Source organism: Saccoglossus kowalevskii, chromosome 2 (assembly GCF_978046115.1).
Source record: "Saccoglossus kowalevskii chromosome 2, keSacKowa6.1, whole genome shotgun sequence".
NCBI classification, from domain to species: Eukaryota; Metazoa; Hemichordata; class Enteropneusta; family Harrimaniidae; genus Saccoglossus; species Saccoglossus kowalevskii.
Window position 1 is genome coordinate 4,304,319 of NC_140642.1, and position 13,412 is coordinate 4,317,730.

A 13,412-nucleotide genomic window follows, 5' to 3' on the forward strand; every position below is an offset into this window, starting at 1 on the left:
AACACATTACAGGCAGATACCATTTCTGTTTTTATCTGGTAATGTGGTGCACATTTTCTCCAGTCAAGTTAAAAATTATTTTGGTAATTAAGTTTGCTGTTAAGTTTGGGTAGGTTTGTTTTGGGACAGTCAATTTTGTTTACAACCATTTTTAAGTTTCTAAATAAATGTTGCATTGTAAATGTGGGACATATTTAGAACAAAACTAGTGCAGGTCTTAGTAGCAGCATAGTGGGGGTAACGTCCCGCCTAGCTTACAGAAATAGACACTATCACATGCCTGGTTGCTTAGCAACCAGAAAACTCTAACTCTTCTTCTTGCAGTAGTGGGTTTTATGATATGAACATTGATTGAAGTGGGTGGGTGGAGGGGGGGGGGTGTATCATGGAGTTTTGCATATAAACTGGCTACTTGATAGTCTTCATGTATTATATACCAATTACCATGATTGATCATGTGAATTTAATTGTCTGTGTGTCCATGTACAATGTGTTATCACATGGACCATGATTGTTGGTGATTGGTCAAAGCATGGATAGAGCAAATATGGTATCTAGAACAACATCCAGATTTCAGTTTATCACATACAGTATGCTCATAACTTGCCTAACACATGTTAACACTGCGTTGACATCATGTTATGCCAACTCTGTGTTAATGCACATTAGCATTGCGTTAAAGCAAGCAGCTCATTAACTTTGATAGCTTTTTTTTTAATGCAAATGAGGCGAATAAGGAAGCTGAATGTGTACAACAAAAATATATAATAAGTTACGTTTTGAATATAAACATAAATTTCAAAATGCCATGCTTCAAATCATAAGTTTTGTAAAGTGTACAATATTAATTTTAGTAACCGTAGCAACTTTCTGTCGTTTTTGTTGTGGTATCATCTCTAGTAAAATAATAAATACATTTTTTTGGATAACCACTCATTTCTGGCACTGATTCTGGCGTGAGTTCAACTGACTTAATAAAAATGCCAAAGTTATTAATGTTTTGTAAATTTTGCTAGTAAATAATACCTTTAAGTATGCACTCAGACAGTACGCCGCGCATCGACCCCCGCTGCACGTCGGCTGATACGACAGCTGTACTGTCTTTGTGCATACTTTAAGGTGTTCTTGTAATAACCTTCTTATTATTATACATCTTTTCCTTCCAAGGAATACACCATGGGAATGCCGAAATCTAAAATGTTTAGAACAGAATCAGCAAACTTCTTTGTGTGTAGTCTAGTCAAACTCTGGTGGCAGCCATGTTTGTTTTTATTATTATAGGATGTTTACGCACATAATCATTCCATATTTGGAAATTCGCATTTCCTAATATGGTAGGATGAAAATGCCCCATAAAATACCACAAAATTACGGCACGCTGTACCTTACAGTGTTACGTGACAGATGTATAATAATAATTAATACTGAGACAGTTACAGTGAGTGAATCAACATTACTGACTCTTTGGACAGAGAATAGTGAAATGTTTACAACTTTAATGTGTAGTTTGATTATTTGCAAAAGTGAGTTTCAAAAAAAAGTACTGGTGGCTGAACTCGATGACACATAACTGTCTATGAACAACAACAAATATTTTGCTGGTGAAGCTGTGGGTATGAAATATTGCTGGTAAAACGGTGGGCATGAAATATTGCTGGTAAAACGATGGGCATGAAATACTGCTGGTATAACAGTGGGCATGAAATATTGCTGGTAAAACGGTGGGCATGAAATACTGCTGGTTATAACAGTGGACATGAAATAATGCTGGTAAAACGGTGGGCATGAAATATTGCGGGTAAAACGGTGGGCATGAAATATTGCGGGTAAAATGGTGGGCATGAAATATTGCTGGTAAAATGGTGGGCATGAAATATTGCTGGTAAAATGGTGGGCATGAAATATTGCTGGTAAAACGGTGGGCATGAAATATTGCTGGTAAAACGGTGGGCATGAAATATTGCTGGTAAAACGGTGGGCATGAAATATTGCTGGTAAAACGGTGGGCATGAAATATTGCTGGTAAAACGGTGGGCATGAAATATTGCTGGTATAACAGTGGGCATGAAATATTGCTGGTAAACGGTGGGCATGAAATATTGCTGGTATAACAGTGGGCATGAAATATTGCTGGTATAACAGTGGGCATGAAATATTGCTGGTATAACAGTGGGCATGAAATATTGCTGGTAAAACGGTGGGCATGAAATATTGTTGGTAAAATGGTGGGCATGAAATATTGCGGGTAAAACGGTGGGAAAGAATTCCTTTTGTACCCTCCATCCCTAATCCTAACCCTACCCCTACCCCTACCCTCCAGCACTCCCCATTTAATTGTACATGCCCCTCCTAAGGACATGTATAGTTATCTAGAGGGGGCCTATACAAATAAATTGGGTAACTAGGAGTGAGTGTTAGGGATGGGGGTACAAAAGAAACTCTTGCCAAATGGGGGAGCATGAAATATTGTCGGCAAAACGGTGGGTATGAAATATTGCTGGTAAAATAGTGGGCATGAAATATTGCTGGTAAAATGGTGGGCATGAAACAAAGTAGAGAAAAAATAAGTGGTAGATTGCTAATTTACAAATTTAAATACTTTGTTGGACATTGGTAATTGTGATGTTGGAAAACACAGTTTAGTTTATGCTGTGAATAATTTCGGCCCAATCGATCAACGGGTTGTTGATCGGCAGATTGTTCAGTTGAATATAAATTATACATTATGGTATAAAATTATTAGTCTGTGAGGAAAATGGTTCAAAATCCAGAGACTCATCATTATCTTAGTTGCTTTCCCCCTCCCCCTTTTTTTCATTTCAACACAAACTCTTGTACTGTAAAATACTTTATTTTAGCTGGAATTAATTTGTGCTTTTTGGGTGTTTTGGGTGAGTCTAAATATAGGAAAAAAAGTATATTCACTTGATTTTATTTTCAGTGAAGCATCCCTTCAGCGAAAGTAAATTATTCTACAGTATTATTTAATTATGATTACCAGTATTCAGAAAAGTCAAACAATGCTCAAAGACTAGGTTTTATGAAGCATTTTGGAAGGCAGGGTTCTCCCCATGGCATTATAGGGTAAGAGTATGTGCAATGTCCCCCATCAATGTCAGTATTGGAGTAGTCTGGTTGACACAATTCTGAAATTTTAGGGATGACATGTGTGATGTCACCCATCAATGTCAGTAATGGAATAGTCTGGTTGACACAATTCTGACATTTTAGGGATGACATGTGTGATGTCACTCATTAATTTCAGTAATGGAATAGTCTGGTTGACACAATTCTGAAATTTTAGGGATGACATGTGTGATGTCACCCATCAATGTCAGTAATGGAATAGTCTGGTTGACACAATTCTGACATTTTAGGGATGACATGTGTGATGTCACTCATTAATTTCAGTAATGGAATAGTCTGGTTGACACAATTCTGACATTTTAGGGATGACATGTGTGATGTCACTCATTAATTTCAGTAATGGAATAGTCTGGTTGACACAATTCTGACATTTTAGGGATGACATGTGTGATGTCACCCATCAATGTCAGTAATGGAATAGTCTGGTTGACACAATTCTGACATTTTAGGGATGACATGTGTGATGTCACTCATTAATTTCAGTAATGGAATAGTCTGGTTGACACAATTCTGACATTTTAGGGATGACATGTGTGATGTCGCTCATTAATTTCAGTAATGGAATAGTCTGGTTGACACAATTCTGACATTTTAGGGATGACATGTGTGATGTCACTCATTAATTTCAGTAATGGAATAGTCTGGTTGACACAATTCTGACATTTTAGGGATGACATGTGTGATGTCACTCATTAATTTCAGTAATGGAATAGTCTGGTTGACACAATTCTGACATTTTAGGGATGACATGTGTGATGTCACTCATTAATTTCAGTAATGGAATAGTCTGGTTGACACAATTCTGACATTTTAGGGATGACATGTGTGATGTCACCCATCAATGTCAGTAATGGAATAGTCTGGTTGACACAATTCTGACATTTTAGGGATGACATGTGTGATGTCGCTCATCAATGTCAGTAATGGAATAGTCTGGTTGACACAATTCTGACATTTTAGGGATGACATGTGTGATGTCGCTCATCAATGTCAGTAATGGAATAGTCTGGTTGACACAATTCTGACATTTTAGGGATGACATGTGTGATGTCGCTCATCAATGTCAGTAATGGAATAGTCTGGTTGACACAATTCTGACATTTTAGGGATGACATGTGTGATGTCGCTCATCAATGTCAGTAATGGAATAGTCTGGTTGACACAATTCTGACATTTTAGGGATGACATGTGTGATGTCGCTCATCAATGTCAGTAATGGAATAGTCTGGTTGACACAATTCTGACATTTTAGGGATGACATGTGTGATGTCGCTCATCAATGTCAGTAATGGAATAGTCTGGTTGACACAATTCTGACATTTTAGGGATGACATGTGTGATGTCGCTCATCAATGTCAGTAATGGAATAGTCTGGTTGACACAATTCTGACATTTTAGGGATGACATGTGTGATGTCGCTCATCAATGTCAGTAATGGAATAGTCTGGTTGACACAATTCTGACATTTTAGGGATGACATGTGTGATGTCATTAATGTTAGTAATGGAATAGTCTGGTTGACACAATTCTGACATTTTAGGGATGACATGTGTGATGTCGCTCATCAATGTCAGTAATGGAATAGTCTGGTTGACACAATTCTGACATTTTAGGGATGACATGTGTGATGTCACCATTCACATATGGTAGGTGTAGAGGTAGTGTTATAATGTGTGAGATGAATGTTTCAGTAGATAGTAGCATGAGAGATACGTTATATGGCACAGTTTTTGAGGTACGTTGGGTAGTCGGCAAAGCTAGGCCTCACATCAGTTCATTCAAATTATATAATTTATTTTAACATTATGCATGGATATGGTGTAGAATATTCACCAAAAAAATCACAAAATATTTCTGAAAATGATGTGTTTGCTACTGAACACTTACACATGGTCCGTTCGCCTTCAACTGATTTTTTAAATATTTTTTCTGATTTTATTTAATATGAGCACATTATAGGTTGTGCTGTTCTGGTTAGTTCGGCCCCGTACTTTGACTTTCTTCATAATATTGATGTTGTCTTATTTTGCCATCACTAATATTTTTTGTCAATTGCAAATGTAAAAATGAAACCTGATAATAAATCTTCATTTATCTGTCAACATTTAGTTGTATTTTTTCTTATTTTTGTTCTCTGTATGTACACAATATAAAATGGTGGCTGTGTTCTCCAATATATAGATCTATATCATCTTTTTTTTGTGCAAGGTCCTAGCCGACCTTACCCATAATGACACTTTAATTCATAAATATAATATAATTTTTTTTATTTGCTAAGATAACGCTGTAGTCATGTCTATGGAGCACATTGGTTAACATAAGTAGGGAACTCCATTTCTTGTTGCTATAGCGATGAATGAAAGCTATAGGATAATCCACTTGTGCTGAGTCCAAAGACTAACCATCAGTAATATAAGAATGGCGGCTGTTTCCCCTCCCCCCCCCCTCCCCTCCTCACTCACATTTCTTACTTTTATGTTATTTTTTCTGTCAGTAATAAATTATTAATATTTGTTTTTCTTAAATACTACAGAATTTCGATTGGGTTTGGCTGTCATAATTACTCCATTCAAACTCAGTGTTGTGTGACCAGATTGTGATACACATTAACTTGTGACACTTGTCTACAAACTGTTTACTTTTTCAGTTTTGTTTTTTAACCTTAGAACATTTTTATTCATATTTTATGGAATGGTAAAACAACATGTATGTTTATTTTGTTCAAAATTAACAATGAAATTATAGACAAATATTGCACCAACAATTAGTAGAAAATAATTATGACATAAACTTGTCAATGGTTTATTTTATAATATCGTGTATTTTGAGTTTTATCTCAATTGTGTCGAGGTCTTTCCAACTATAAACTAACTTCACCGTATAAAATATAGTTGTTTGTGTAACCCAACTTCTGCTGTTGTGTAATTTTGGTATTTTTTTTTTCAACTGATATGAATTTATTTATATTTCAGTTAAGTTAAATGTGTTTCCGGATAGGGGTCAGATTGTCATTATTGTTGATGTGTCTCGGGATGGGGGTCATTGTTGATGTGTCTCGGGATGGGGGTCATTGTTGATGTGTCTCGGGATGGGGGTCACATTGTCATTATTGTTCATGTTTGTCAGGATGAGGGGTCATTGTTGATGTGTCTCAGGATAGGTTCATACTGTTATTAGTTCCCGTTCGAACTTATAACTGAATCTGTTCATTCTTTGCATGTGCCTAGTTGTTTGACATATCCACATGCAGTGGTTTAGTGATTTGATCCAAGATGGCCGACTGGCAGCCAATTTTGTCAGTTTGTTTCTTAATAAGATCAAAGATGGCTAACTGGAATGTTCATAGTCGACAAAATCAAAATAATAAAAAAAAATGTACATAGATCATTTCGGATAACATGAGTAAGTCTGGTTGCAAATAAATTCATAAAACAGATTATAATTATGGATGTGAGTAAACTTTATCTGACACATCCAAACATTTCCAAACATACAATGTATGTTAGTCACATAAATAAATAGCTATTTAAAATAATATTTTGATGGGAAACAGACTAGACTAGCTCTGCATGAGCTAATTTCTGTTTCCCAGCCATAGATTAATATTATTATTATTTATCAATATTTATTAGTTATTATTTATTGCTGTATTGTTATTCTTTTATGTAATCTATGGCAAATAAACATTATTACATGGTACACATTCATGTTTGACTTGTGTTCTATTCTCATTACTATCGGTAAAACCTGAGTGAAGCAAAATGATCTCTCAGCGTAGTCATCATTGGTGGTTACAGTGAGTGTAATAATAATATTACTAGTATGACTGTTTTCCTGATAAACAATGCGTGATGTTGTAAAGTGGCTTAATTTACAACCATGAAAACATTGTTAGAAAGAGTGTCATTGGGTAACACCGTAACAAATGAGCTGGCACATGCTTATAATACTGGAGACATGCACATACATGTACTTGAGTTCAAATACAGAAATTGCATAAATATGCTCCTGTGAGTTGTGATGAAGCTAAATTAGTCCATTATTCTCTCTCAATTACTGAACATATACTACAAATTCATTCAGAAAAATTTACCTGGCCACATCCGTCAATCAGTCCATCCATCCATCCATCCATCCATTGGTCAGACTGTTCAGACCTGTTTCTCGGACATGCCCCGACGATCACATTCAAACTTCATGGACACATCGTATATCTTAAGATACATGTTTCATGAGCTGATGCAAGATGGTCATATGGCAGCCATTTTAATGCTAAAAGTTCATCAAAATCAAGCATTTCTGCCATTACAAACCCAGATCTTGTTGATACATAGCTATTGTCCATCTTAGTACATACATTGAAAATATATATAACAGGACCAAAATGTTTTTTTCAGATCGGACTCAAAACAGCTGAATGCAATTGCTGTTCTAGAGTCATACATTGACTGATCCCAATCAAACTTTACAACTACATCTTCTTTGATTGAAAATTGTTGTCAATAAATGACATTTGTGACTTAAAATCTACAATGTACCTGGCCAATTGATTCGATACTTGGTTTGTTAGGTACCTTGGTTGGATCTTTTTCAGATTTGTTCTTTACGCAATATTTTCAATTCTCTATTCTTAGCAAGGATTTTTGATTAAAAATGTTATTCAAACTTAACACATATCAATTTGTTTCATCATCTCATGCAAGATATTCACGTAAATTTCTCACCAGAGCGTAATTTTTATGCCAAAATCCATCGAGCAAGCTAAAACATTTACTTCAGAAGTTGAATTTTGCATAATTCATTACTAACCATAATAACAAGCAAACTTTTTTATTTTTGTGTGTACATGTACACGTATGGTACGGTCTAAATTATTGCTTGCGTTGTTGTGTTTTTCCACCATTTCATTAATTATGTGATCAATGTAAATTTTGGTAGCCAAATAGATTACAAAAATTTGCCAAATAATTACTTTCATAATTAATTTTCGGAGGGGTAAAAATTTTGAAGTTTTTACTGTTGCAAGTTCTGGTAATATTAAATAATAATATTATTATGATGATATCATTGTTCATTTTTTGGGTCAGAATTGTTCCCAGCTAACATTTAGCCAACCAATTTTTTTAGCTCCGCTGTCAACTTTGTCGAGCGGAGCTTATCATATGAGTGATTGTCCGTCGTCGTCCGTGTCAATGTTTTACTTTTTCGACTTCTTCTTGAAAACTACAAGCCTAAATGCTTTGATACTTGGTGTATATGTACCTTGGGTAGACCTCTCTCAAGTTTGTTCATTTCATGATGATATGATTCTTTAACTTTGGTGAATATTTTTGTCATTTTTGATAAAAAGTGATATTTTCGATTTCTTGTTGAAAACCGCAAGTCCAATTGCTTTGATATTACATATATAAGTATTACATGTGGACCTCTCTCAGATTTGTTCATTTTGTAATGATATCTTTAATTCTCTAATTTTGGTGAATATTTTTGTCATTTTTGGTAATAAGTGATATTTTCGACTTCTTGTTGAAAACCGCATGTCCAATTGCTTTGATATTATTAGCTCCGCTGTCGACTTTGTCGAGCGGAGCTTATCATATGAGTGATTGTCCGTCGTCCGTGTCAATGTTTTACTTTTTCGACTTCTTCTTGAAAACTACAAGCCTGAATGCTTTGATACTTGGTGTATATGTACCTTGGGTAGACCTCTCTCAGATTTGTTCATTTCATGATGATATCTTCAATTCTCTAATTTTGGTGAATATTTTTGTCATTTTTAGTAAAAAGTGATATTTTCAACTTCTTGTTGAAAACCGCAAGTCCAATTGCTTTGATATTACATATATAGGTACTACATGTGGACCTCTCTCAGATTTGTTTATTTTGTAATGATATCTTTACTTCTCTAATTTTGGTGAATATTTTTGTAATTTTTGGTAAAAAGTGATATTTTCGACTTCTTGTTGAAAACCGCATGTCCAATTGTTTTGATATTACATATATAGGTACTACATGTGGACCTCTCTCAGATTTGTTCATTTCATGATGATATCTTTAATTCTCTAATTTTGATGAATATTTTTGTTATTTTTGGTAAAAAGTGATATTTTCGACTTCTTGTTGAAAACCGCAAGTCCAATTGCTTTGATATTACATATATAGGTACTACATGTGGACCTCTCTCAGATTTGTTCATTTCATGATGATATCTTTAATTCTCTAATTTTGATGAATATTTTTGTTATTTTTGGTAAAAAGTGATATTTTCGACTTCTTGTTGAAAACCGCAAGTCCAATTGCTTTGATATTACATATATAGGTACTACATGTGGACCTCTCTCAGATTTGTTTATTTTGCAATGATATCTTTAATTCTCTAATTTTGGTGAATATTTTTGTAATTTTTGGTAAAAAGTGATATTTTCGACTTCTTGTTGAAAACCGCAAGTCCAATTGCTTTGATATTACATATATAGGTACTACATGTGGACCTCTCTCAGATTTGTTTATTTTGTAATGATATCTTTAATTCTCTAATTTTGGTGAATATTTTTGTAATTTTTGGTAAAAAGTGATATTTTCGACTTCTTGTTGAAAACCGCAAGTCCAATTGCTTTGATATATTATACATATAGGTACTACAGTACAGTTCTCGCGGAAGCTTTGGCTTTTGTGGCATCATTGTCGCCTACGCATGGCTTCATTGTCGCCTCAGCATCGCATCATTGTGGCATCAGCTTCGCGTCATTGAAAATTGAAGCTGTGTTCGCCTCGCTATTTTGTGGCATCATCGTGGCCTCAGCTTCGCAGTCTCATGGCATCAACATGGCATCAGCTTCAAAGTATTGTGACATGAGTATGACCTCATTATTTGCACGCAGAAGGGCAGTAGACAAAAACATGTACAGAAGTTCGATATGTAATCGATTTGAAATTCAAGGCGAATAAAATAATATGGTCAAGAGTAAAATGACATTTTAAAAAGATATCTTGTTTAATTATTTTAGTGTTGCGAGTATTGGGCACCAAAAACTTAGCCAAGTACATTACAATCGGCAAGGTGACGAGTTTCATATTGACTGGAAGGAAAATCGTGATAAATTCAAATCACACGATGCAATCGTCGTTCTGATACAACACAATTTGCTGTATACGAAGTGAAACTGTTCTTGTTATAAAATTTACCTTTTTTCGCTCATTTTATTTGCTGCTAGAAGAGCAGATTCAGATTCCTCATTTCGGTGGTATTTTTCTGTGTTTCGTTTAGTTTTAGCCGAGTCCGACCCCATGCCCGGACTACTAAAACATGCAACACACACGTACGCCGCCGGGTGCGTCGGCGTCGTCGCCAGTCATCTTGATACAAAGTTCCAAAACAAGTGCGTACATTTCCAACATATGATTGGATGGTTGTGGTGGCGTCGGTCTGGTAAAATTTGACAACCAATTCTCAAAATTAAGTCACGATCAGTGATCTGAGCTCGATCTATACGTACTTTAAAAGTATTCTCACAAACATATTTTCGAATGAAAACGAGCCATGCCCTGTAAAAAATCGAATAGCGATTGACATGCAGGAATAATTTATTGGGCTTCAGAAAAAAAACGTGTTCATTTAGTGTGGCCGTAAATATTTGGTCACCAGCCGATGAACAATTTGAAAATCATGATTCACACGGAAGTCCTTCGATACTGAAAATCATCGACCCCAGTCTGGTTTACCTTATTTCCCAACTTGCAAAACTGATTTGTATCTCAGCCCTGTTTGTTTTGTTTTTTCTTTTTTTTGAACTGAGGTAAAATCCCATCCGTTTGTCAAACTATACCGATGTTATCCAGTGAATAATTGCGAAGCCTGTCACAGCACACAAAAAAACTTTGTGAATCGACGATGGAGATTGGATGGTACGACGACCCTTCAATTTGCGTTAAATATGTTTTGTTACAACATCATTGATTGGCTGAGAGTCACCTGATCGGAGCATGACCTGGGTCACAGAACCATATTAGTCCGTATTATCAACAGGACTTTGCGAGAAAACCACACCCACATTTTCAACCATTTTAGCGCGGAAGTTGCCAACAAATGTCGAAAACTCGTGAATTGTATAAATTCGAATAAAATAAAGCTAGCGATTCGTAAGACTGGTTAATAATATATCCCCCGATGCTCTTCGATTTTTTTATTTCAAGGTGAGAAATGGATACTAGTAGTTGAAGTTCCATCGATTTCAAGGCGACTATTTAACCGCGACAAATTACGGGACATGATCCCCATGAATTGCGATAAATAAATGCTGATTGTGTTGAATGACGAACGTCGGGACCGTTTGGGGAAACAAATTACGGTCGGTAGACATTTCAAACAAATGAAATTATTAACGAAAGACGAGATTTTTCTAGGTATTTACGATCATTCGGTCATACCAAATATATACAAAATTGACAAATACACAAAGATGTGTAATAGTAGGTCATTTTTATTTTAGCCTTAGAAATAGTTTCTTTCACTCAGTCCACGTCCATGCGTGGGAATTCTATTTAGCTTCATGGTCCTTCGGCTTGTCTTCTGCTTGGGGGGAAACAACAATAATTATACAAATCGTAAACTCAACACAATCAGGAAAAGAAACCCAGACAACCATGTTGTACTTCTGTTGAATACATTTTGTAGCAGTGAGTCACGTCGGAATATTGTCTAAAATAAAATATTCAATCCCAGCCAAATCTAGGTCAAAGGGTCAGATTGCGTGCATATAATTATAGATAGTTAAAACAAAAAGTATTTGAACTTTTGACGGTTGTTCAACATCTATGCACGGTTACTAAACTAGTAACCGTGATCTATGAAAACCAGAAAATTTTTAGTAGTCCGAATTGTTGCACGGTCGAAAATAAAACGGAAATTGACCGGTCAAAAGCGGAAGCGGTCAAGAGGTTTGGGGGAAATGAGTACAGTACCTGTACTTCTTTGTTTGATGAAGCGATGCTGATGCCACATTGTCGCCATAATGAGGCCACAATGAAGCGAAGCGATAATCGCCTAACTTTTTAATGTCGCGACATTGAAGCGATGCTGAAGCCATAACAATGCCATAATGATGCGATGCTGAAGCGAAGGTGAAGCTGAAGTGAAGCCAAAGCTTCCGCGAGAACTGTACTGTACATGTGGACCTCTCTCAGATTTGTTCATTTTCTAATGATATCTTCTGTTCTTTAATTGCCATGTGCATTGCTAACAGCGGAGCTATCTCAGCCGACAGGCTGCTTGTACATATATAGGTACTACATGTGGACCTCTCTCAGATTTGTTCATTTCATGATTATATCTTCAATTCTCTAATTTTGGTGAATATTTTGTTGTTTTTGGTAAAAAGTGATATTTTCAACTTCTTGTTAAAAACCGCAAGTCCAATTGCTTTGATATTACATATATAGGTACTACATGTGGACCTCTCTCAGATTTGTTCATTTTGTAATGATATATTTAATTCTCTAATTTTGGTGAATATTTTTGTCATTTTTGGTAAAAAGTGATATTTTCGACTTCTTGTTGAAAACCGCAAGTCCAATTGCTTTGATATTACATATATAGGTACTACATGTGGACCTCTCTCAGATTTGTTTATTTTGTAATGATATCTTTAATTCTCTAATTTTGGTGAATATTTTTGTAATTTTTGGTAAAAAGTGAGATTTTCAACTTCTTGTTAAAAACCGCAAGTCCAATTGCTTTGATATTACATATATAGGTACTACATGTGGACCTCTCTCAGATTTGTTCATTTTGTAATGATATATTTAATTCTCTAATTTTGGTGAATATTTTTGTCATTTTTGGTAAAAAGTGATATTTTCGACTTCTTGTTGAAAACCGCAAGTCCAATTGCTTTGATATTACATATATAGGTACTACATGTGGACCTCTCTCAGATTTGTTTATTTTGTAATGACATCTTTAATTCTCTAATTTTGGTGAATATTTTTGTAATTTTTGGTAAAAAGTGATATTTTCAACTTCTTGTTGAAAACCGCAAGTCCAATTGCTTTGATATATTATACATATAGGTACTACATGTGGACCTCTCTCAGATTTGTTCATTTTCTAATGATATCTTCTGTTCTTTAATTGCCATGTGCATTGCTAACAGCGGAGCTATCTCAGCCGACAGGCTGCTTGTACATATATAGGTACTACATGTGGACCTCTCTCAGATTTGTTCATTTCATGATTATATCTTTAATTCTCTAATTTTGGTGAATAT

The 13,412-nt window shown here is 35.3% G+C and overlaps 1 protein-coding gene across 2 annotated transcripts in view; it reads left to right on the plus strand.

The window, feature by feature from the left end:
• The window catches only part of LOC100313739 (sprouty-like protein), a 32,724-nt gene that overhangs the window by 11,899 nt on the left and 7,413 nt on the right, over positions 1-13,412 (plus strand). The gene's annotated exons all lie outside the window — the stretch shown is intronic.